General features: G+C 40.4%; 1 long non-coding RNA gene across 1 annotated transcript; it reads right to left on the reverse strand.

The window, feature by feature from the left end:
* Window positions 1-9,382: 9,382 nt before the first annotated feature.
* LOC123185683 (uncharacterized) lies at window positions 9,383-11,261 on the reverse strand. The gene is made up of 2 exons (XR_006493461.1): window positions 10,753-11,261; window positions 9,383-9,712 (listed from the first exon to the last, which is right to left on the reverse strand). It is a non-coding gene; the product is annotated as an uncharacterized lncRNA (long non-coding RNA).
* Window positions 11,262-27,789: the final 16,528 nt, after the last annotated feature.

The following is a 27,789-nucleotide window of genomic DNA, read 5'->3' on the forward strand; positions in this document are numbered from 1 at the left end:
CCCGCCGGCCGGCCAAGTCCCCAGCGAGCTCCCTCACTCCGGCCGCCTCGTCCTTCTCCGGTGAACAGTGAAGTCCGGCGAACCTCGTAATCTGCGCCGGCTGGATCTGGATCTGAGATCTACCTTGGTTGACTTTTGTCCCCCGAAACCCTAGATATTTTGCCATGTTCGTCGCATCGTAACTTTGCATCCATAGATCCATTTTGGGCGTTTAGCATATCAAAATGTTCATCTCAGAGAGTACATCATTTCATCTCATTGCATCATTTTCATTTGAGTTCATCTTGATGCCCGAAATGCTGTTGGAAGAATGATGTTTGAGATAATTGTCAGATCTGCTGCTCCAATTAGATATTTGTCATTTTTGCCATGATTATTGTGTGCATGATATGCCCCTGAGCTCTACATATGTTTTGTTATATGCTTTGCCATCTATCCAGAGGTGCAACCCATGTATTTTTGTGATGTGTGAGGTGACTAGCACAAGCTTGCAAAGTGGTGCATTCGTTAATGCTGATTTCAGGGACTTAGCAATTCCACTAAGTCCTTGATCTATTTTTATCAATATGCCATATGTTCATGTTGTTTCCTAGTGATCCGTGCCTCTTTTGAGGATGATCAGTAAGGATGATTTGTTAATCTTGTAGTGCTCTATCCATATGTGTCTTTGTTTGCAATTATGGAGCAACCTACCTTGAGTCAATTGAGCTCTACTTTTGCTATTTCGTGAATCTGGGCAGATTGTCTACTTGTTAGCGATTTTGCCGAGGATGTTGTAATTGATCCGTGCATGCTATGTTATTGTTCTTGCCATTTCTAGCTTTTATAATGTGTATTCTTGATGGGTGTATGCTTAGATTGTCATGACATGCTCTGTAGTGAGTGCATCGAGCTCGTAAACATGCCTACTTGATATCTGATTTTGCATGCTCCAGTTTTTCACTAAGTGTGTGATCTGATTATGTTTTTGCCATGTTCACATGCTTTCAATTGTATTTTCTGATCCCTTTTGGCTCAAGGTCATTAAGGGACTTTTGTTAAGATCTTTGAGTAGCTCCATGCCATTCTTTACTTTGCCATGTTGAGTACCTGTAGCATATAGTTTTCATGCTCCAAAGTGTGCTACCTGATCTGAAATTCCAGACAAGTGTTAATTTCACTAAGTCTGAAATCTATTTACTAAATGCATTTTTGCCATGCTTGTTTGAACCTGTTAATGGATGAATTGGCCGTAGCTCAGTGTTCATATTTTGTTAAGCATCATGAATGGATCCCTGCCATGTTTTTTGTTGCCATGTTTGGCTGCTGTAGCATGTTTAACTTGTTGCATTTAGATGGCTACTTGCTGTATATCGCAGACCGTTGTCATATTTGAATTGCTTGCCATTTCCAAACCGTGTCTCCGATTCCGGTGATCTTTATATCGATTTCAACCGAAATCACCTCACCTTTCCAGTGGCACACTTGGATTTCCAAGTTGAGGTCAGGTTCATTCTTCCCTTGCCCAAATCTTGCATATGCATCACATATCGCATCCCGCATAGCATACCATGTTTGCATCATGTTGTTTGAGCCTTGCACGTGGTTGATTGTGTCCTTGTTGCTTGTTTGTCTTGTTTGGGTAGAGCCGGGAGACGAGTTTGCTAACGAGGAGCCCGTTGAGTTTGCTTTCGAGGATCCAGTCAACTCTGACAACTTTGCAGGCAAGATGATCATACCCTCGAAATCACTTCTATCTTTGCTTTGCTAGATGCTCGCTCTTTTGCTATGCCTATGCTACGATGCCTACCACTTGCTTATCATGCCTCCCAAATTGCCATGTCAAACCTCTAACCCACCATGTCCTAGCAAACCGTTGATTGGCTATGTTACCGCTTTGCTCAGCCCCTCTTATAGCGTTGCTAGTTGCAGGTGAAGATTGGAGACCGTTCCTTGTTGGAACATTATTTATTTGTTGGGATATCATTATATTATCTTGTTATCTTAATGCATCTATATACTTGGTAAAGGGTGGAAGGCTCGGCCTTTTCCCTAGTGTTTTGTTCCACTCTTGCTGCCCTAGTTTTCGTCATATCAGTGTTATGTTCTCGGATTTTGCGTTCCTTACACGGTTGGGTGATAATGGGAACCCCTTGATAGTTCGCCTTGAATAAAGTTTTTCCAGCAATGCCCAACCTTGGTTTTACCATTTGCCACCTAGCATCTTTTCCCTTGGGTTTCCGGAGCCCGAGAGTCATCTTATTTTAAACCCCCCCGGGCCAGTGCTCCTCTGAGTGTTGGTCCAAACTAGAGTCTTGTGCAGCGCCCCCTCGGGGAAACTTGAGGTTTGGTTTTAGTTGTATGGAGCGCTCATCTGAGTGTGCCCTGAGAACGAGATATGTGTAGCTCCTATCAGGATTTGTCGGCACATTCGGGCGGTGTTACTGGATTTGTTTTAACTTGTCGAAGTGTCTTGTAGAACCGGGATACTGAGTCTAATCGGAATGTCTCGGGAGAAGGTCTATTCCATCGTTGACCGTGAGAGCTTGTCATGGGCTAAGTTGGGACTCCCATGCAGGGATTTGAACTTTCGAAAGCCGTGCCCGTGGTTATGGGCAGATGGGAATTTGTTAATGTCCGGTTGTAGATAACTTGAACCTTAACTTAATTAAAATGAACCAACTGTGTGAGTTACCGTGATGGTCTCTTCTCGGCGGAGTCCGGGAAGTGAACACGGTGTTGGAGTAATGCTTGCCGCAGGTTGTTCTCTAGTTATTCGTTCGCGCTTTGCCTTCTCTTCTCGCTCTCTCTTGCAAACAGGTTAGCCCCCATATATGCTAGTCGCTTGCTGCAGCTCAACATATTTACCTTGCCTTACCTATAAGCTTAAATAGTCTTGATCGCGAGGGTGCGAGATTGCTGAGTCCCTGTGGCTCACAGATTACTTCCAAACCAGATGCAGGGCCTGACGACTCCGTTCCAGATGACGCGCTTGAGCTCAAGTGGGAGTTCGACGAGGACTCATGCCATTACTATGTGTCTTTCCCTGATGATCAGTAGTGGTGCCCAGTTGGGGCGATCGGGACCGTGTCGCATGTTGGGTTGATCTTTTATTTTGGCGCCGTAGTCGGACCATGAGTGTTTGACTGTTGTAATGCTATTTATGTACTTTGATTGACATGGCGAGTGTAAGCCAACTATGTACCTTCCCCTTTTATTATCTATTTACATGGGATGTTGTGAAGATTTCCTTACTTGCGACATTGCTTTCAATGCGGTTATGCCTCTAAGTCGTGCTTCGACACGTAGGAGATATAGCCGCATCGAGGGCGTGACAGATGTGAGGAGACAAAAACTTAGGAGGAGATATGCTGAATTATTGGAGAAGCAGGTTGCCGAAGATGATGTTCGCTTGATAATATATAAGACCCTTTGCTCTTAGAAAAACGACGATGTTGAAGTATTCAACTACTCAAAAATGGTGAATAAGCAAAAATAATTTAGCGAAAGCCATGGTGTGTGATACGTCTCCAACGTATCTATAATTTTTGATTGCTCCATGCTATATTATCTACTGTTTTGGACATTATTGGGCTTTATTTTCTACTTCTATATTATTTTTGGGACTAACCTATTACCCGGAGGCCCAACTCAGAATTGTTGTTTTTTGCCTATTTTAGGGTTTCAAAGAAAAGGAATATCAAACAGAGTCCATGAAAAAAATAAAAAATGAGAAAAAAAGAGAGAAGGGGCAATGCTACTATCCTTTTACCACACTTGTGCTTCAAAGTAGCACCATGATATTCATGATAGAGAGTCTTCTATGTTATCACTTTCATATACTAGTGGGAATTTTTCATTATAGAACTTGGTTTGTATATTCCAATGATGGGCTTCCTCAAAATGCCCTAGGTCTTCATGAGCAAGCAAGTTGGATGCACACCCACTTAGTTTCTTTTTGAGCTTTCATATACTTATAGCTCTAGTGCATCCGTTGCATGGCAATCCCTACTCACTCACATTGATATCTATTGATGGGCATCTCCATAGCCCATTGATACGCCTAGTGGATGTGAGACTATCTTCTTCCTTTTTGGCTTCTCCACAACCACCATTCTATTCCACCTATAAGTGCTATGTCCATGGCTCACGCTCATGTATTGCGTGAAGATTAAAAAAGTTAGAGAACACCAAAAGTATGAAACAATTGCTTGGCTTGTCATCGGGGTTGTGCATGATTTAAATATTTGTGTGGTGAAGATGGAGCATAGCCAGACTATATGATTTTGTAGGGATAACTTTCTTTGGCCATGCTATTTTGAGAAGACATAATTGCTTTGTTAGTATGCTTGAAGTATTATTATTTTTATGTCAATATTAAACTTTTGTCTTGAATCTTTCGGATCTGAATATTCATACCACAATTAAGAAGAATTACATTAAAATTATGCCATGTAGCACTCCGCATCAAAAATTCTGTTTTTATCATTTACCTACTCGAGGACGAGCAGGAATTAAGCTTGGCGATGCTTGATACGACTCCAACGTATCTATAATTTTTGATTGCTCCATGCTATATTATCTACTGTTTTGGACATTATTGGGCTTTATTTTCTACTTCTATATTATTTTTGGGACTAACCTATTAACCGGAGGCCCAGCCCAGAATTGCTGTTTTTTTTGCCTATTTTAGGGTTTCGAAGAAAAGGAATATCAAACGAAGTCCAAACGGAATGAAACCTTCAGGAACGTGATTTTCTCAACGAACAAGACCCGGGAGACTTGGACCCTACGTCAAGAAAGAAAAGAGGAGGCCACGAGGTAGGGGGCGCGCCTACACCCCAGACGCGCCCTCCACCCTCATGGGCCCCCTGTTGCTCCACCGATGTACTCCTTCCTCCTATATATACCTACGTACCCCCAAACGATCAGATACCGAGCCAAAACCCTAATTCCACCGCCGTAACTTTCTGTATCCACAAGATCCCATCTTGGGGCCTGTAACGAAGCTCCGCCGGAGGGGGCATCGATCACGGAGGGCTTCTACATCAACACCATAGCCCCTCCGATGAAGTGTGAGTAGTTTACCTCAGACCTACGGGTCCATAGTTAGTAGCTAGATGGCTTCTTCTCTCTTTTTGGATCTCAATACAATGTTCTCCCCCTCTCTTGTGGAGGACTATTCGATGTAATCTTCTTTTTGCGGTGTGTTTGTTGAGATCGATGAATTGTGGGTTTATGATCAAGTCTATCTATGAATAATATTTGAATCTTCTCTGGATTCTTTTATGTATGATTGGTTATCTTTGCAAGTCTCTTCGAATTATAAGTTTGGTTTGGCCTACTAGATTGATCTTTCTTGCAATGGGAGAAGTGCTTAGCTTTGGGTTCAATCTTGCGGTGTCCTTTCCCAGTGACAGTAGGGGCAGCAAGGCACGTATTATATTATTGCCATCGAGGATAACAAGATGGGGTTTTCTTCATATTGCATGAGTCTATCCCTCTACATCATGTCATCTTGCTTGAGGCGTTACTTTGTTTTTAACTTAATACTCTAGATGCATGCTGGATAGCGGTCGATGAGTGGAGTAATAGTAGTAGATGCAGGCAGGAGTTGGTCTACTTGTCTCGGACGTGATGCCTATATACATGATCATACCTAGATATTCTCATAACTATGCTCAATTATGTCAATTGCTCAATAGTAATTTGGTCACCCACCGTAGAATACTTATGCTCTCGAGAGAAGCCACTCGTGAAACCTATGGCCCCCGGGTCTATCTTCATCATATTAATCTCCTACTACTTAGTTATTTCCTTTGCTATTTCCTTTGCCTTTATTTTACTTTGCATCTTTATCATAAAAATACCAAAAATATTATCTTATCATATCTATCAGATCTCACTCTCGTAAGTGGCCTTATAGGGATTGACAACCCCTATTTGCGTTGGTTGCAAGGATTTATTTGTTTTATGCAGGTACGAGGGACTCACGCGTAGCCTCCTACTAGATTGATACCTTGGTTCTCAAAAACTGAGGGAAATACTTACGCTACTTTGGGGAATACCAACGCAGTGCTCAAGAGGTAGCAAGAAGGATTTTTGGCGCCGTTGCCGGGGAGGTCTACGCAATAGTCAACATACCAAGTACCCATCACATACCCTTATCTCTCGCATTACATTATTTGCGATTTGCCTCTCATTTTCCTCTCCCCCACTTCACTCTTGTCGTTTTATTCACCCTCTCTCTCTCTCTCTCTCTGTTCTCCCTCTCTTTCTCTATTTGCCTCTTTCTGCCAGCTTGCTTTTTGTTTGCTTGTGTGTTAGTTTGCTTGCTTGTCACGATGGCTCAAGATAATACTAAATTGTGTGACTTCACCAATACCAACAACAATGATTTTATTAGCACTCCGATTGCTCCTCTTACCGATGTTGAATCTTGTGAAATTAATACTGCTTTGCTGAATCTTGTCATGAAAGATCTATTTTCCGGCCTTCCTAGTGAAGATGCCGCTACCCATCTAAATAGCTTCGTTGATTTGTGTGACATGCAAAAGAAGAAAGATGTGGATAATGATATTGTTAAATTGAAGCTATTTCCTTTTTCACTTAGAGATCGTGCTGAAGCTTGGTTTTAGTCTTTGCCTAAAAATAGTATTGATTCATGGAATAAGTGCAAAGATGCTTTTATCTCTAAGTATTTTCCTCCCGCTAAGATCATCTCTCTTAGAAACGATATTATGAATTTTAAGCAACTTGATCATGAACATGTTGCACAAGCTTGGGAGAGAATGAAATTAATGATACGTAATTGCCCTACTCATGGTTTAAATTTATGGATGATTATACAAAATTTTTATGCCGAATTGAATTTTTCTTCTAGAAATCTTTTAGATTTGGCCGCGGGAGGCACTTTTATGGAAATCACTTTAGGAGAATCTACTAAACTCCTAGATAATATTATGGTTAATTATTCTCAATGGCATACTGAAAGATCTATTAATAAAAAGGTGCATGCGATAGAAGAAATTAATGTTTTGAGTGGAAAGATGGATGAACTTATGAAATTATTTGCTAATAAGAGTGTTTCTTCTGATCCTAATGATATGCCCTTGTCTACTTTGATTGAGAATAATAATGAATCTATGGATGTGAATTTTGTTGGTAGGAACAATTTTGGTAACAACGCGTATAGAGGAAATTTCAACCCTAGGCCTTATCCTAGTAATTCCTCTAATAATTATGGTAATTCCTACAACAATTCTTATGGAAATTATAATAAGATGCCCTATGATTTTGAATCTAATATTAAATAATTTATTACTTCGCAAAAGAATTTTAATGCTATGATTGAAGAAAAATTGCTTACGATTGATGATTTGGCTAGGAACATTGATAGAATTTCTCTTGATGTTGATTCTTTGAAACTTAGATCTATTCCACCTAAGCATGATATCAAATGTGTCTCTCAAAGCCATGAGAATTTCCATTGATGAGTGCAAATAAAGAACCACTAGGATGCGTGCTAAGAAAGATGCCTTTATAAAAGCGTGTTCTTCTAGTTCCTATGAAAATAAAGATGAAGATCTAAAAGTTATTGATGTGTCCCCTATTAAATCTTTGTTTTGCAATATGAATCTTGATAATGATGGGACTGAATATGATCCACCTTTACCTAGAAGGCGTTCCAAGAATTCGGAATTTGTTGATCTTGATGCTAAAATTGATAAAAGTGGGATTGAAGAAATTAAAACCCTAGATGTTGCTAAACCCACTATTATGGATTTCAAGGAATTTAACTATGAAAATTGCTCTTTGATTGATTGTATTTCCTTGTTGCAATCCGTGCTAAATTCTCCTCACGCTTATAGTCAAAATAAAGCGTTTACTAAACATATCGTTGATGCCTTGATGCAATCTTATGAAGAAAAACTTGAATTGGAAGTTTCTATCTCTAGAAAACTTTATGATGAGTGGGAACCAACTATTAAAATTAAAATTAAAGATCATGAATGCTATGCTTTATGTGATTTAGGTGCTAGTGCTTCCACGATTCCAAAGACTTTGTGTGATTTGTTAGGTTTTCGTGATTTTGATTATTGCTCTCTAAACTTGCACCTTGCGGATTCAACTATTAAGAAACCTATGGGAAGAATTAATGATGTCCTTATTTTTGCAAATAGGAATTATGTGCCTGTAGATTTTATTGTTCTTGATATATATTGCAATCCTTCATGTCCTATTATTCTTGATAGACCTTTCCTTAGAACGATTGGTGCAATTATTGATATGAAGGAAGGAAATATTAGATTCCAATTTCCATTAAGGAAAGGCATGAAACACTTTTCTAGAAATAAAATTAAATTACCTTATGAATCTATTACGAGAGCCACTTATGGATTGCCTATCGAAGATGGCAATACCTAGATCTACTAGCAGAGTGCCCGTGCGTTGCTACGGGCTATGATGCATATAAATGAATTGAACACATGATTAGCGTCGTCTCCAAGTCCGACGCTCATTTCTCCTTCGTACACCCGACAATGTTCGGATGTGAAATGGTTGCCTAGAGGGCTTCTCAAAATTCAACCGTTTAGACAGTCCATGCTACCCCAAATTCAGATCATATGTGTGAGAGAAATATGGTTGTCCGTCATGCTATGTTCAACACACTGGACCAACACAAATACATCATTTTATTTTGCCTCCATAAAAAATACAAATTTCAATGGTTGAAACTAGTGTTCCATGAGGTAGTTTTTTGTCTTTTTTGCACACGAAAAAAATCCTTCATAACTTTTGGCGCACACATAGAATGTGAAGCTGTACATGTGCAACAATTTTTAGATTTTTTTAAAAAACTTAAAAAGGTGTCTTTCGAAGTGGGTGCAGATGTACTTGGGTTCATTCATGTATTTCCCCGTCCACAGCTATCCATACAACCCATTTTGACCGTTCCCAGGGAAAAAATAGATAAGGTACCAGCCACACACAAAATCAGGCCACCAACGATGCTGTAAGGACCAGGCCACCTGAAGTCTCCCACAAACTATAGTTCTTTCCAGGCGCGGCGGAGCGCGCCACCATGTCTAGTTGTAATTAAACGTCCACAGTTGCATCTAATCAAGCTATGAAAAGGAAGACACCATCTATCATATATCGTGAGCGCATCACATATAACACAAGTATGCATACAGTCAAGGCATCCAAGAAATGTGTTTCATTTTGAGACCAACATAATTCATCTCTGTGTACTAATCAATATTTAAAAAATAGCTAGAAATTATTTAGTCTAGCGGATAACTGGAAGTCCAGTCTACCAGGAAGCTAATCACAAAAACATGATAAAAATCAAAACCATAGTCTTTCTATTCCTTGAAATTGATCATCCTATACAGGAAGATATAGTTCATATACCATTAGTAAATAATCTAGACATATAGGTACAGAAGAGCCACAAGACTGATCCGAGTTTCAGCTTAACATCAACCAATTGCTTAGAGTCCAAAATAGAGTCGCAAAATTGCATCAAGAATAGGATCTGACACTTGCATTGTCGTGTTTTCCCACTGTATATCTGACACACACACTACATGCACTCTGCAGATATGTATCCAACCGGCTATACTCTACGCTGACTTCTTGGCCATGTTAGGTAAAGAAGCTCCGTAAGTGTCATTTTGTAGCAAGATTGCAGCCACTCCTGCCTCCTCCTATATGTAGTACTTGAAACCTTCACATGAAGACTGTCATTAAGAAAATAGCTGTATCAAAGTGAATCTTGTGAAGAGATTCAATTCAGCTCTAGTGTTCAATGTTCTGATCAAAGCAAGCAATAATAATTCAGTTATATGATCAAGCCCTCAACCGGAACCCGCGACATGCCCCGACGCTCGGTCCCCGTCGCTCACTGCTATGGACATCCCCGAGTTGCCCCCAAGCCGACGCACGATCTGGCTCCAGCGACCAGGCACGCCCATCGATCGGGATCTTGGCCAGCGCCAGCGGGTCACTTCAACACCGCCGCCCTCCGGAAATTTCTCACTCAAGAGAAATGGAAACTTCTCACTCAAGAGAAAATTTCTTTTGAAACTAAATAATATAGACTAAATTACTAACAGGATCAATGTTCTGACCATGACATAGTTACAGTGCCCTCCATAGAAAAAAAGAACCTGTATCAGAGATCGGTATAAGTTATAGCTCTTTCACCGTTGTTGAAGAAAAATATAACTGTTGCACCATGCTAGGCACTAAGATAAACCCCAAACATATTGTATATTTATTTGGAAGAAACATCAACAATATAAGAAAATCTAGGGATCAAATGGTAAACTGTTTTAGGATCTTGCACAAGAAATCAGTAAAACTTGCAAAGTGCAATTGCAGATCCTGTCCTACTATTCTTAAAATTCAGAGATGTCAGAAACTGAAGCCGCTTCTGTTTAGGCTAAAACAGAGTGTCGTGATGTTTGTTTTGGGCGAATTTCTTTTGGCAAACTCAGTGACGCTGTAAAAAACCATAAACCAAAGCAAATGCATGCTGTGTGTTCACTTCACCTTTTATGTAGGATCTGCTGAACTGATGAGTTCAATAATTGTATTTGGAATATGATATCATATATAGTAACTCATTGCTTGCTACCAATACAAGAAACCTCACATGAAGCATATGACAAGGTTTATCAAACAAGCAAGTAGGATTAACCTCCAGAAAATTACATCAAGATGGAAGCTTTCTATTTAGTAGACAGGTAGTTGATGGGATGTTACCTACAAGACCTTGGTCTTTTCTCCTCCGAGATGAGCTGTGCCGCCATGACGGACAGTCCTTCCAATTCCACACGCTTGGACGGCCAGTGCCATCCAACAGTAGGTGGCGTAGTGGAGGCATGGGTGATCTGCACACGCACACACATCTGCTAGGTCAAGCGCTAAGGGAGGTGGAGCTGACCGACAAAGAACTCGCCAGAGACGCTTAAATCTGCAGTTCACCAAAAGATTTCTACCTAATATCTTGCTCCCAAATACAAAGAAATTGTTTTTTGAAAATAAGAGTTATATTAGCACGGGCACCAAGAGGAATGATATTGTATCATCTTCAGGGCATGCCTCATGGAAAGCAATTTCTACATCAGACAGGAACAGACGCATTGGACGACATCACTTTGATATGGAATAATGAAGAACAAACATGAGGCAGTTAAACAATTTAACAAGAACTTGTGGAAATTTGGCAAGCAAGACTTGAAATGTACATGATAAAATGAAAACTCGGTAAAGATTTATCCATGACCAGCAATACATATACTTTACACCATTGATGTTCACAACCATGAGATCAATAAAAATATCAAAGTCCATGAATACAAAATCGGTCCACTTTGGTGCATCATCTAAGCAATTCATGGTGATAGACGTCTCACAATTGCCCAAACTGCAATATAATCTTGAACACCCATGGTCCACAATAGTTTTCTAAAAGAGGGTATGCTCCATCGTCATTCTTCAAATGAGAATAATTGCTTAAGAATTTGAAGAAAATAGAAAGATTGTGCTGGATCACCAAACTGTAAGCAAATGAGCAGGAGATATTAATAGATAAGAATATAAGACCATCTGATAGCGGCGCAGGTAATCCCTATACTCTAGCTCACATTCACGTCACAGACCAACCCACTAAAATCAACCCATTATAGAAATAATCATGGGCAAAGTCAATTGGGGTTTTTACCAGTGCAGGCTGAGTCTCTCAGTATTGCAAATCCTTGTAAAAAATGGGTCAGACAGCCTTGCGCTCAAAAAAATTACACAAAATCATGAGGTTACCAGGGTGTCAGATCAGATAGTATTAGTCCGTAAGAGATACACATTCGAATTGCTAAAAAATAAGAACGACACTCTTAATTGCTTGAGACAAGCTAAAAAGGGTAACCTTGTGACTTCTTACGAATAAAGTTTTCATCTCCTGGATGTGGCTTGAAAATATTATTATTATTGTTTCAGTCACCTTATAAAAACATATAATTTCTTAGTGCTCCCAGAGAATCACAGGACATAATCAATGGATTAATTAGCCTACAACGTACAGACTGACCTTGGGACTCTCCTTGACAAGGAGCTTGCAAGAAGACACAGTTGAAACTGGTGCACCCCGTAACAATAATGTTTTTGCAGTTTGCAGCTGCTGCCATGACATTCATCCTACTCCGTGAAAGATAAAATGGGCAATGATGTTTAGGTTTCCCATCGCTGCATTCATGCTTATCTTTCATAGAAAGAAGACAACAAAATAATTCCAAATCTCTGAATATCTGCTATTGTGTGCATGAAATTATTAGCCATCTAATTGTGACCAGGGAGATATATAATCAGTACATGGTGAGTTCAGCTTGTAGCGATGCAATAGATACATGTTCAGTATGATCAGATCATACAGCAAATTGACCGAAGACGGATCAAGGGCTGCGTCGCGGCAGGGCATACCTATATATCCTCCCCTCTGGTTACTATGACAAAACATCTGTTTTAGGAGCTATTGAATTCCAAAATTTAGGTGCTTATACTTTTTGTCAGAAAAATGTGAAAGGTCAAATACTCTTGTTAGGATCGGATTCACAAATAAATATAAATGTCTGTGCAAGAGGTGCTTCCTCTGGATCATGGAAGATGGTCCAGTCATCTGGCCAAAGAGATACCACCGTTTTGGCCATCAATTTCTTCAAACATATTTAGTCATATTCAGATATCCCAACGTGTATCTGAAGACAAATGCAGCTGACACAACTGCAGGTAAATGGTTTCAGATACACGTTGGGTCAGCTGCATTTTGCATCAATTATATATCATATGACATATGAAGATGACAACCATATGATCTACAACAAGGATAGCTACCAAAATCGAACAGAGGCAATGGAGGGGGATTTCTATTACCAAGGGCCTGTTTGTATGATGGCCACAAGAGCCCTGCCAAAACAGTGGCGTGCCAATTTTTTGGCCATGGAATTCGCCGCCAAGTTCTCGCCACCACGCGTGCGCCAGAATCACTACATGTTGCAGCAGGTGACCAAAATATTGGTTGGGATTCTAAAATTTGGCTGCAATCCAAACGCCAGCCCACCCCATCGGTCAACGCCAAATAATTGGCAGGGCAGCCGTAGGCACTGAACCAAACAAGCTCCAAATTTCCTGATTAAATATGCACCAACTTACGTGAATCATTGTACAATTAGTATGAACTCGCACTCAAAATAGAAAATCTTTAAACATGAGCAGTTGAACCTTGAAGATGAAGAACATTGGGATTGGAGTTGAACCCGTCCATGGCAACGAGGAGCTGCGCAGCCGGTGGGAGTAGGCGATGCGACAGAGGTCAGCTAGGTGGGAGAGGAGGAGGAAGACCGACGTGGAGAGGCATCAGGGAGCTTGCAGCAGGGACGTGGCGAGGGAGGCGGCCGGTGGTGCGTTGACGGTGTTGGAGATGGGCCAAGGATAGCGACGGCTGGAGGCGGCGAGGTGGCAGCTGCGCACGAGAGCACATGGGTGTCCGGCGAGGAGCCGAGCGGCGGGTGTGGCTGGTGGTGGCGCTAACCCTAGCGCGCCGCTAGTTCGTGGTAGGGATGGGAGCAGGCAAGTGACGTGCATTGCTGTGACGACATGGGCTTTCGGTCATGGGCTTGTTAGGTTGGGCCCATGTGGGGCTTGGTGGAGTGGGGATCGACCGGGGTGGGGAAGTCGATCGATGGGAGGATGAACGAATGACTTACGAACTCGTCTATTAAGAGTAGATTTTTGCTTGTTATGCCTAGCTAGGGGTGTTAAATGATAGCGTTTGTTGGAAGGCAACTTAATTTTATTTCTATTTTTTATTTTTTGCTTCTGTTTAGTAATAAATAATTTATCTAGTCTCTGTTTTGCTTGTGTTCTTTGTGTTTAATTAGTGTTTGTGCCAAGTAGAACCGTTGGCAAGACTTGGGGAAAGTCTTGTTGAACTTGCTGTAAAAAAACAGAAACTTTGGCGCTCACGAGAACTGCTGTCATTTTTATATGGAAAGTGCTATTTAGTTAATTCTTGTTTCAGATGATTAGTAGATAAATTCCTCACGTCCAGAAATTTATTTTAGAATTTTTGCGGATCCAGATCTTGAGCTAGCTACAGATTACTACAGACTGTTTTGTTTTTGACAGATTCTATTTTTCGTGTGTTGTTTGCTTATTTTGATGAATCTATGGATAGTAAAATAGTTTATAAACCATAGAGAAATTGGAATACAGTAGGTATAACACCAATATAAATAAAGAATGAGTTAATTACAGTACCTTGAAGTGGTCTTTTATTTTCTTTCGCTAATGGAGCTCACGAGATTTTCTACTTTAAGTTTTGTGTTGTGAAGTTTTCAAGTTTTGGGTAAAGATTTGATGAATTATGGAACAAGGAGTGGCAAGAGACTAAACTTGGGGATGCCCATGGCACCCCCAAGATAATCTAAGGACACCTAAAAGCCAAAGCTTGGGGATGCCCCGGAAGGCATCCCCTCTTTCGTCTACTTTTATCGGTAACTTTACTTGGAGCTATATTTTTATTCGCCACATGATATGTGTTTTGCTTGGAGCGTCTTTTATTATTTGAGTCTTTGCTTTTAGTTTACCACACCTTTTGAGAGAGCCATACATGATTTGGAATTTGTTAGAATACTCTATGTGCTTCGTTTATATCTTTTGAGTTATGTAGTTTTGCTCTAGTATTTCACTTATATCTTTTAGAGCACGGTGGTGGATTTGTTTTATAGAAACTATTGATCTCTCATGCTTCACTTAGATTATTTTGAGAGTCTTAATAGCATGGTAATTTGCTTAAAATCCTAATATGCTTGGTATATAAGATTAGTAATAAAACTTTCTTATGAGTGTGTTGAATACTATGATAAGTTTGATGCTTGATAATTATTTTGAGATATGAAGATGGTGATATTAAAGTTGTGCTAGTTGAGTAGTTGTGAATTTGAAGAATACTTGTGTTAAAGTTTGTGATTCCCGTAGCATGCACGTGTGGTGAACCGTTATGTGATGAAGTCGGAGCATGGTTTACTTTTTTTGATTGTCTTCCTTATGAGTGGCGGTCGGGGACGAGCGATGGTCTTTTCCTACCAATCTATCCCCCTAGGAGCATGCGCGTAATACTTTGCTTTGATAACTTGTAGATTTTTGCAATAAGTATATGAGTTCTTTATGACTAATATTGAGTCCATTGATTATACACACTCTCACCCTTCCACCTTTCCTGGTCTCTCTAATACCGCGCACCTGATGTCTACTACACAACATTCTTCTTGTAGACGTCGTTGGGCCTCCAAGTGCAGAGGTTTGTAGGACAATAGCAAATTTCCCTCAAGTGGATGACCTAAGGTTTATCAATCCGTAGGATGCGTAGGATTAAGATGGTCTCTCTCAAGCAACCCTGCAACCAAATAGCAAAGAGTCTCTTGTGTCCCCAACACACCCAATACAATGGTAAATTGTATAGGTGCACTAGTTCAGCGAAGAGATGGTGATACAAGTGGTATATGGATAGTAGATAATAGTTTTTGTAATCTGAAAATATAAAAACAGTAAGGTAACTAATGGAAAAAGTGAGCATAAACGGTATTGCAATGATAGGAAACAAGGCCTAGGATTCATACTTTCACTAGTGCAAATCCTCTCAACAATAATATCATAATTGGATCACATAACTATCTCTCAACATGCAATAAAGAGTCACTCCAAAATCACCAATAGCGGAGAACGAACGAAGACATTATGGTAGGGTACGAAACCACCTCAAAGTTATTCTTTCCAATCAATCCGTTGGGCTATTCCTATAAGTGTCACAAACAGCCCTAGAGTTTGTACTAGAATAACACCTTAAGACACAAATCAACCAAAACCCTAATGTCACCTAGATACTCCAATGTCACCTCAAGTATCCGTGGGTATGATTATACGGTATGCATCACACAATCTCAGATTCATCTATTCAACCAACACATAGAACCTCAAAGAGTGCCCCAAAGTTTCTACCAGAGAATCACGACGAAAACGTGTGCCAACCCCTATGCATAGGTTCATGGGCGGAACCCGCAAGTTGATCACCAAAACATACATCAAGTGAATCACGTGATATCCCATTGTCACCACAGATACGCACGGCAAGACATACATCAAGTGTTCTCAAATCTTTAAAGACTCAATCCGATAAGATTACTTCAAGGGTAAAACTCAATCCATTACAAGACAGTAGAAGGGGGAGAAAACATCATAGGATCCAAATATAACACCTCAAGAACACGAGAGAGAGAGAGAGAGATCAAACACATAACTACTGGTACATACCCTCAGCCCCGAGGGAGAACTACTCTCTCCTCGTCATGGAGAGCACCGGGATGATCAAGATGGCCACCGGAGAGGGATTGCCCCCTCCGGCAGGGTGCCGGAACGGGTCTAGATTGACTTTCGGTGGCTACGGAGGCTTCTGGCGACGGAACTCCCGATCTATTGTGCTCCCCGATAGTTTTAGAGTACGTGGGTATATATGGGTGAAAGAGATACGTTAGGGGAGCCACGAGGGGCCCACGAGGGTGGAGGGCACGCCCAGGGGGTGGGCGCGCCCTCCTACCTCGTGGCCTCCTCGAAGCTTCCCTTACGTGCACTTCAAGTCTTCTGGGCTTTCTTCCTTCCAAAAATGGGTTTCGTGAAGTTTCAGATCAATTGGACTCCGTTTGGTTTTCCTTTTCTTCGAAACCCTAAAACAAGGTAAAAACAGAAAGTGGCACTGGGCTCTGGGTTAATAGGTTAGTCCCAAAAATGATATAAAAGTGTATAATAAAGCCCATAAACATCCAAAACAGTAGATAATATAGCATGGAGCAATAAAAAATTATAGATGCATTGGAGACGTATCAGCATCCCCAAGTTTAATTCCTGCTCGTCCTCGAGTAGGTAAATGATAAAAACATATTTTTTGATGCGGAGTGCTACTTGGCATAATTTCAATATAATTCTTCTTAATTTTGGCATGAATATTCAGATCCGAAAGATTCAAGATAAAAGTTTAATATTGACATAAAAATAATAATACTTCAAGCATACTAACCTAGTAATCATGTCTTCTCAAAATAACATGGCCAAAGAAAGCTATCCCTACAAAATCATATAGTCTGGCTATGCTCTATCTTCACCACACAAAATATCTAAATCATGGACAACCCCGATGACAAGCCAAGCAATTGTTTCATACTTTTGACGTTCTCACACTTTTTCAATCTTCACGCAATACATGAGCGTGAGCCATGGACATAGCACTATAGGTGGAATAGAATGGTGATTGTGGAGAAGACAAAAAGGAGCAGATAGTCTCACATCAACTAGGCGTATCAAAGGGCTAAGGAGATGCCCATCAATAGATATCAATGTGAGTGAGTAGGGATTTCCATGCAACGGATGCACTAGAGCTATAAGTATATGAAAGCTCAAAAAGAAACTAAGTGGGTGTGCATCCAACTTGCTTGCTCATGAATACCTAGGGCATTTTGAGGAAGCCCGTCATTGGAATATACAAGCCAAGTTCTATAATGAAAAATTCCCACTAGCATATGAAAGTGATAACATGAGAGACTCTCTACTATGAAGATCATGGTGCTACTTTGAAGCACAAGTGTGGTAAAAGGATAGTAACATTGTCCCTTCTCTCCTTTTCTCTTATTTTTTTATTCGGGCCTTTTCTCCCTTTTTTATGGCCTATTTTCTTTCTCTCCTTTTTTTATTTGGGCTTCTTTGGCCTCTTTTATTTATTTTTCGTCCGGAGTCTCATCCCGACCTGTGGGGGAATCATAGTCTCCATCATCCTTTCCTCACAGGGACAATCCTCCAATAATGATGATCATCACACTTTTATTTTTCTTACAACTCGATACTTAGAACAAAATATGACTCTATGTGAATGCCTCCGGTGATGTACCGGGATATGCAATGATGCTTGAGTGACAAGTATGAAAGAATTATGAACAGTGGCTTTGCCACAAATACTATGTCAACCACATGATCATGCTAAGCAATATGACAATGATGGAGTGTGTCATAAACGGAATGGTGGAAAGTTGCATGGCAATATATCTCGGAATGGCTATGGAAATGCCATAATAGGTAGGTATGGTGGCTGTTTTGAGGAAGGTATACGGTAGGTGTAAGATACCGGCGAAAGGTGCGTGGTATTAGAGAGGCTAGCAAAGGTGGAAGGGTGAGAGTGCGTATAATCCATGGACTCAACATTAGTCATAAAGAACTCATATACTTATTGCAAAAACCTACAAGTTATCAAAGCAAAGTATTACACGCATGCTCCTAGGGGATAGATTGGTAGGAAAAGACCATCGCTCGTCCCCGACCGCCACTCATAAGGAAGACAATCAATAAATAAATCATGCTCCGACTTCATCATATAACCGTTTACCATACGTGCATGCTACAGGAATCGCAAACTTCAACACAAGTATTTCTCAAATTCGTAACCACTCAACTAGCATGACTCTAATATCACCATCTCCATATCTCAAAACAATTATCAAGTATCAAACTTCTCATAGTATTCAACACACTCATAAAAGAATTTTATTATTCTTGAATACCTAGCATATTATTATTTTAAGAAAATTACCATGCTATTTAAGACTCTCAAAATAATCTAAGTGAAGCATGATAGTTCATCTATTTATTCAAAATAAAACTACCATCATGCTCTAAAAGATATAAGTGAAGCACTAGAGCAAATGACAAACTACTCCGAAAAATTTAAGTGAAGATCAATGAGTAGTCGAATAATTATGCAACTATGTGAAGACTCTCTAACATTTAATAATTTCAGATCTTGGTATTTTATTCAAACAGCAAGCAAAACTAAAATAAAATAAAATGACGCTCCAAGCAAAACACATATCATGTGGCGAATAAAAATATAGCTCCAAGTAAAGTTACCGATGAATGAAGACGAAAGAGGGGATGCCTTCCGGAGCATCCCCAAGCTTAGGCTCTTGGTTGTCCTTGAATATTCCCTTGGGGTGCCTTGGGCATCCCCAAGCTTAGGCTCTTGCCACTCCTTATTCCATAGTCCATCGAATCCTTACCCAAAACTTCACAACACAAAACTTAACAGAAAACTCGTAAACTCCGTTAGTATAAGAAATTAAATCACCACTTCAAGGTACTGTAATGAACTCATTATTTATTTATATTGGTGTTAAACCTACTGTATTCCAACTTCTCTATGGTTTATAAACTATTTTACTAGCCATAGATTCATCAAAATAAGTAAACAACACATGAAAAACAGAATCTGTCAAAAACAGAACAGTCTGTAGTAATCTGAATCATACGTATACTTCTGGAACTCATAAAATTCTCAAATAAATTTCGGGACTTGAGGAATTTATCTATTAATCATATTCAAAAAGAATTAACTAAATAGCACTATCCAAATAAAAATGGCAGCAATTGTCGTGAGCGCTAAAGTTTCTGTTTTTTACAGCATGATCAACAAGACTTCTCCCAAGTCTTCCCCATGGTTATACTTGGCACAAACACTAATTAAAATCATAAAATCACATCTAAACAGAGGATATATGAATTATTTATTACTAAACAGGAACAAAAAGCAAGGAACAAAAATAAAATTAAGTTGCCTCCCAACAAGCGCTATCGTTTAACGCCCCTAACTAGGCATGATGATTTCAATGATGCTCACATAAAAGATAAGAATTGAAACATAAAGAGAGCATCATGAAGAATATGACTAGCACATTTAAGTCTAACCCACTTCCTATGCATAGGGATTTTGTGAGCAAACAATTTATGGGAACAAGAATCAACTTGCATAGGAAGGTAAAACAAGCATAACTTCAAGATTTTAAGCACATAGAGGGGAAGCTTGATATTATTGCAATTCCTACAAGCATATATTCCTCCCTCATAATAATTTTCAGTAGTATCATGAATGAATTCAACAATATAACCAGAACTTAAAGCATTCTTTTCATGATCTACAAGCATAGAAAATTTATTACTCTCCACATAAGCAAAATTCTTCTCATTCGGAATAGTGGGAGTATCATAGGAAACTCGAATACTATAAATTGTTTCCACATTAAAATAGTAATGTTCAGAGAAGGGATAATCATAATCATGACAAGTTTTATAAATATAATCACTACTTTTATAGCATAAGTATCATCACAATAATCATCATAAGTAGGAGGCATGCTATCATCATTATAAACTTGCATATCAAAACTTGGTAGACTAAAAATATCATCTTCATTAATAATAGCTTCCCCAAGCTTGGGACAAACATTAATTGCAGCAAATATATTCTCAAAAACATCATCTTCATCAAACATAGCATCCCCAAGCTTGGGACTTTTCATATCATAAGCATAATCACTCTCATCATTAATAGTATGGATAGCACCAATAGTATAGCAATTATCATATTCTTCAAAGCAAGTGCCAAAAAGATTTTCAAGATCATAAGAAGTATCATTATCTTCCACAATTATATTTTAATTATGCACAATAGTAATAGGAGTAGCATTATTTGGGAGAGATATCTTCTTACCTCTCTTCCTTTTTATTTTCTTCTTCTTCACCACATCATGTGTGGGTTCGATCCTCTTTTTGGAGCTCCTTATTAATGAGATTGGTTGAATAGGAGGCTCCTCCTCATTACCTGATTCATCATAAGAAATAATAGGAGGGTATTGGGAAGCCTCTTCCCTTTCATTATAATTCTCTTCATCTTCTATTTGTTTTCTTTTCTTTATGTAGTTGGCAATATAAGGATTTTCAATACAATTCACCGTACAATACATATAAATTTCCTCTAGATCAAAATGAAGAACTCTATCAAGGGAAAATTTTGGAATATCCTTAGTTATACGTTTCATTTCTTCATAACCCAAAAGCAAACTAAGTTCATTATGATGTGCAAGGGAAATCAAGTCATCACAATTTTTGGACACGATACGATCATGAAACAATTTGCATTGGGTATTGAAATGATCATGTTCATTGCAAAGCTCACAAGTATGGCCAATATAATTTAAATTTTCAGCACATTCATCTAGCCTTTCTTGAAACAATTTAGTTTCTAAGTACTTATGCCTCTTGCAATATCTATCTTCCCTATTTGGTGTGTTCGTACAAACCCAATGTACTCCACAAAAATTGACATGTTTATAGGAGACATCATAACTAGTGCAATCATCATTAGTATCATGGATATTCAAAGAATTCGTACTAATTACATTGCAATCATGCTCATCATTCAAAGATTTAGTGCCAAACATTTTATAGATTTCTTCTTCTAGCACTTGAGCACAATTATCCTTTCCATCATACTTATGAAAGATATTAAAAAGGTGAAGCGTATGAGACAAACTCAATTCCATTTTTTATAGTTTTCTTTTATAAACTAAACTAGTGATAAAACAAGAAACTAAAAGACTTGATTGCAAGATCTTAATATATACCTTCAAGCACTCACCTCCCCGGCAACGGCGCCAGAAAAGAGCTTGATGTCTACTACACAACCTTCTTCTTTTAGACGTTGTTGGGCCTCCAAGTGCAGAGGTTTGTAGGATAGTAGCAAATTTCCCTCAAGTGGATGAACTAAGGTTTATCAATCCGTAGGAGGCGTAGGATTAAGATGGTCTCTCTCAAGCAACCCTGCAACCAAATAGCAAAGAGTCTCTTGTGTCCCCAACACACCCAATACAATGGTAAATTGTATAGGTGCACTAGTTCGACGAAGAGATGGTGATACAAGTGGTATATGGATAGTAGATAATACTTTTTGTAATCTGAAAATATAAAATCAGCAAGGTAACTAATGGTAAAAGTGAGCATAAACGGTATTGCAATGATAGGAAACAAGGCCTAGGGTTCATACTTTCACTAGTGCAAGTCCGTGATGTCTACTACACAACCTTCTTCTTGTAGACGTTGTTGGTCCTCCAAGTGCAGAGGTTTGTAGGACAGTAGCAAATTTCCCTCAAGTGGATGACCTAAGGTTTATCAATCTGTAGGAGGCGTAGGATGAAGATGGTCTCTCTCAAACAACCCTGCAACCAAATAACAAAGAGTCTCTTGTGTCCCCAACACACCCAATACAATGGTAAATTGTATAGGTGCACTAGTTCAGCGAAGAGATGGTGATACAAGTGGTATATGGATAGTAGATAAAGGTATTTGTAATATGGAATTATAAAAACAGCAAGGTAACTAATGATAAAAGTGAGTGTAAACGGTATTGCAATGCATTGAAACAAGGCCTAGGGTTCATACTTTCACTAGTGCAAGTCCTCTCAACAATAATAACATAATTGGATCACATAACTATCCCTCAACATGCAACAAAGAGTCACTCCAAAGTCACTAATAGAGGAGAACGAACGAAGAGATTAGGTAGGGTACAAAACCACCTCAAAGTTATTCTTTCCAATCAATCCGTTGGGCTATTCCTATAAGTGTCACAAACAACCCTAGAGTTCGTACTAGAATAACACCTTAAGACACAAATCAACCAAAACCCTAATGTCACCTAGATACTCCAATGTCACCTCAAGTATCCGTGGGCATGATTATACAATATGCATCACACAATCTCAGATTCATCTATTCAACCAACACATAGGACCTCAAAGAGTGCCCCAAAGTTTCCACCAGAGAATCACGACGAAAACGTGTGCCAACCCCTATGCATTGGTTCATGGGCGGAACCCGCAAGTTGATCACCAAAACATACATCAAGTGAATCACGTGGTATCCCATTGTCACCACAGATACGCATGGCAAGACATACATCAAGTGTTCTCAAATCTTTAAAGACTCAATCCGAATAAGATTACTTCAAAGGGGAAACTCAATTCATTACAAGAGAGTAGAGGGGGGAGGGGAAGAAACATCATAGGATCCAAATATAATAGCAAAGCTCATGATACATCAAGATCGTATCATCTCAAGAACACGAGAGAGAGAGAGAGAGAGAGATCAAACACATAGCTACTGGTACATACCCTCAGCCCCGAGGGATAACTATTCCCTCATCGTCATGGAGAGCACCGGGATGATGAATATGGCCACTGGAGAGAGATTGCCCCCTCTGGCAGGGTGCCGGAACGGTTCTAGATTGGTTTTTGGTGGCTACGGAGGCTTTTGGCGGTGGAACTCCCAATCTATTGTGCTCCCGGATGTTTTTAGGGTATATGGAGATATATAGGCGGAAGAAGTACGTCAGGGGGCCACGAGGGGCCCACGAGCATGGAGGGTGCGCCCAAGGGGGGTGGGCGTGCCCCCTGCCTCGTGGCCTCATCGCAGGTCCCCCGACGTGCACTCCAAGTCTTCTGGGCTTCTTTCCTTAAAAAAATGAGTTTCGTGAAGTTTCAGGTCAATTGGACTCTGTTTGATTTTCCTTTTCTTCGAAACCCTAAAACAGGATAAAAACAAAAACTGGCACTGGGCTCTGGGTTAATAGGTTAGTCCCAAAAATGATATAAAAGTGTATAACAAAGCCCATAAACATTCAAAATAGTAGATAATATAGCATGGAGCAATCAAAAATTATAGATACGTTGGAGATGTATCACCATCCCCAAGCTTAATTCCTGATCGTCCTTGATGACCCACAAGTATAGGGGATCTATCGTAGTCCTTTCGATAAGTAAGAGTGTCGAACCCAACGAGGAGCAGAAGGAAATGATAAGCGGTTTTCAGTAAGGTATTCTCTGCAAGTACTAAAAAAAGTGGTAACAGATAGTTTTGTGATAGGATAAATTGTAACGAGCAACAAGTAACAAAAGTAAATAAAGTGCAGCAAGGTGGCCCAATCCTTTTTGTAGCAAAGGACAAGCCGGAACAAACTCTTATATAAGGAAAAGCACTCCCGAGGACACATGGGAATATCGTCAAGCTAATTTTCATCACGTTCATATGATTCGCGTTCGATACTTTGATAATTTGATATGTGGGTGGACTTGTGCTTGGGTGCTGTTCTTACTTGAACAAGCATCCCACTTATGATTAACCTCTATTGCATGCATCCGCAACTACAACAAAACTATTAAGGTAAACCTAACCGTAGCATGAAACATGTGGATCCAAATCAGCCCCTTACGAAGCAACACATAAACTAGGGTTTAAGCTTCTGTCACTCTAGCAACCCATCATCTACTTATTACTTCCCAATGCCTTCCTCTAGGCCCAAATAATGGTGAAGTGTTATGTAGTCGATGTTCACATAACACCACTAGAGGCTAGACAACATACATCTTATCAAAATATCAAACGAATACCAAATTCACATGACTACTAATAGCAAGACTTCTCCCTTGTCCTCAGGAACAAACGTAATTACTCACCAAGCATATTCATGTTCATAATCAGAGGGGTAATAATATGCATATAGGATCTGAACATATGATCTTCCACCAAATAAACCAACTAGCATCAACTACAAGGAGTAAACAACACTACTAGCAACCTACTAGCACCAATCCCGGACTTTGAGACAAGAATTGGATACAAGAGATGAACTAGGGTTTGGAGATGAGATGGTGCTGGTGAAGGTGTTGATGGAGATTGCCCTGTCCCGATGAGAGGAGCGTTGGTGATGACGATGGTGATGATTACCCCCTCCCGGAGGGAAGTATCCCTAGCAGAACAGCTCAAGCACGTCACCTGGAGCAGAATCATCAGGCCCTGCATCTGGTGTAATAGTAATCTGTGAGCCACAGGGACTCAGCAATCTCGCACCCTCGCGATCAAGACTATTTAAGCTTAATAGGTAAGGTAAGGTAAACATATATGTGGAGCTGCAGCAAGCGACTAGCATATATGGTGGCTATCCTATTCGCAAAAGAGAGCGAGAAGAGGAGGCAAAGCGCGAGTGAGAAACTAGAGGACAACCTGCGCAAACATTACTCCAACACCGTGTCCACTTCCCGGACTCCGCCGAGAAGAGGCCATCACGGTAACACACTCGGTTGATTCATTTTAATTTAAGTTAAGGTTCAAGTTATCTACAACCGGACATTAACAAATTTCCATCTGCCCATAACCGCGGGCACGACTTTTGAAAGTTCAAATCCCTGCAGGGGAGTCCCAACTTAGCCCATGACAAGCTCTCACGGTCAACGAAGGAATAGACCTCCTCCCGAGACGTTCCGATCAGACTCGGTACCTCGGTTCTTCAAGACAACTCCGACAATGGTAAAACAAGTCCAGCAACACCACCCGCTGTGCCGACAAATCCCGATAGGAGCTGCACATATCTCGTTCTCAGCGCACACCGGATAAGCTAAGCGTACGGGAGCCAACGTAACCCTAGTTGCCAAGGGGCGGCCCCGCACGGTGCTCTAGGTTGGACCAACACTCAGAGGAGCACTAGCCCGGGGGGGGGGATTAAAATAAGATGACCCTTGAGTCCGCGAAACCCAAGGGAAAAGGCTAGGTGGCAAATGGTAAAACCAAGGTTGGGCATTGCTGGAGGAGTTTTATTCAAGGCGGACTGTCAAGGGGTTCCCATTATAACCGAACCGCGTAAGGAACGCAAAATCCGGGAACATAACACCGATATGGCAGAAACTAGGGCGGCAAGAGTGGAACGAAACACTAGGCGAGAGGCCGAGCCTTCCACCCTTTACCAAGTATATAGATGCATTAAGATAACATGGCAATATAATGATATCCCAACAAGTAAATAAATGTTCCAACAAGGAACGGCCTCCAAACTTCACCTGCAACTAGCAACGCTATAAGAGGGGCTGAGCAAAGCGGTAACATAGCCAATCAATGGTTTGCTAGGACATGGTGGGTTATAGGTTTGACATGGCAATTTGGGAGGCTTGAAAGCAAATGGTAGGCATCGTAGCATTGGCATAGCAAAAGAGCGAGCAAACTAGCATAGCAAAGATAGTAGTGATTTCGAGGGTATGATCATCTTGCCTACAAAGCTGTCAGATTTGACTGGATCCTCGAAAGCAAACTCAACAGGCTCCTCGTTAGCGAACTCGTCTCCCGGCTCTACCCAAACAAGACAAACAAGCAACAAGGATACAATCAACCACGTGCAAGGATCAAACAATATGATGCAATGATGATATGCTATGCGGGATGCGATGCGGGATGCATATGCAAGATTTGACAAGGAAAGCATGAACCTGGCCTCAACTTGGGAATCCAAGTGTGCCACTGGAAAGATAAGACAAAATCGCTTGAAAATGATATAAAGAACGCCGGAATCGGAGTTACGGTTTGGAAATGGCAAGCGATTCAAATATGACACCGGTCTGCGATTTACAGCAAGTAGCCATCTAAATGCAATGAGATGAACATGCTACAGCACCCAATAATGACAACAAAATACATGGCAGGGATGCATACAAGATGCTTAACAAAAGTCTAGCACTGAGCTACGGCCAAATCATCCATTAACAGGTTCAAACAAGCATGGCAAAAATGCATATGGTAAACAGATCTCAGACTTAGTGAAATTAACACTTGTCTGGAATTTCAGACCAAGTAGCACTCTTCGGAGCAACAAAACAACATGCTATAGGACCTGAACATGGCAAATTAAAATATGGCATGGAGATACTCAAATAGCTTAACAAAAGTCCCTTAGTGACCTTGAGCCAAAAGGGATCAGAAAATCTACTAACAAGCATGTGAACATAGCAAAAGCATAATCAGTTTTTAGACTTAGTGAAAACTGGCACATGCTGAAACATAACTCAAGTAGGCATGTTTATGAGCTCGATGCACTCACTACGGAACAAGTCATGATAAGCTAAGCATACATCTATCAAGAACGCACAAAATGCAAGCTAGACATGGCAAGAACAATATCATAGCATGCACGGATCAACTACAACATCATCGGCAAAATTGCAAACAAGTTGACAATCTGTCCAGATTCACAAAGTAGCAAAAGTAGAGCTCGATTGACTCAAGCTAGGGTGCTCCATAATTTCAAACAGAGACATGGATGGATAGAGCACTACAAGATTAATAAAACACCCTTACTGATCATCCTCAAAAGAGGCACAGATCACTAGGAAACGACATGAACATATGACAACATGAGATAAACAGCTCAAGGACTTAGTGGAAATGCTAAGTCCCTGAAAACAGAATTACCAAGTGCACCACTTTGCAAGTTTGCACTAGGAACCACACACATCACAAAAATACATGGGTTACACCTCTGGAAAGATGACAAAACCCTTAACAAAACATATGTAGAGCATCAGGGCATATCATGCACACAATAATCATGGCAAAAATGACAAAAAGCTAAATGGAGCAGCAGATCTGACAAATATCTCAAGTAGCCTCCTTCTAACAGCATATCGGGCATCAAGATGAACTCAAATGAAAATGATGCAATGGAATGAAATGATGTACTCTCTGATATGAACATTTTGATATGCTATATGCATGAATCGGAGCTACGGATGCAAAGTTATGAGGCTATGAACATGAGCACTTGGATCTGCAAATCCGAGGACTTAGTGGGAAAAAATCAACCTAGGGTTACTGTTCACGGCCAGATCTGGATCGGCAAAAAACACTGTAGCAGCGGCACGGAAGTCGAGGATGGCCGGACTTGGCGGGCTCGCCGGCCGGAGGAGGCCGATGGGGATCGCCGGCGTGCTCTCGCCGGAGCACGGGATGGCGGGTGCGGCGTCGGGGTAGCAAGGGCGGCGCGGCCGCGGGTGATGG

The sequence above is a fragment of the Triticum aestivum genome, chromosome 2A (assembly GCF_018294505.1).
Source record: "Triticum aestivum cultivar Chinese Spring chromosome 2A, IWGSC CS RefSeq v2.1, whole genome shotgun sequence".
NCBI classification, from domain to species: domain Eukaryota; kingdom Viridiplantae; phylum Streptophyta; class Magnoliopsida; order Poales; family Poaceae; genus Triticum; species Triticum aestivum.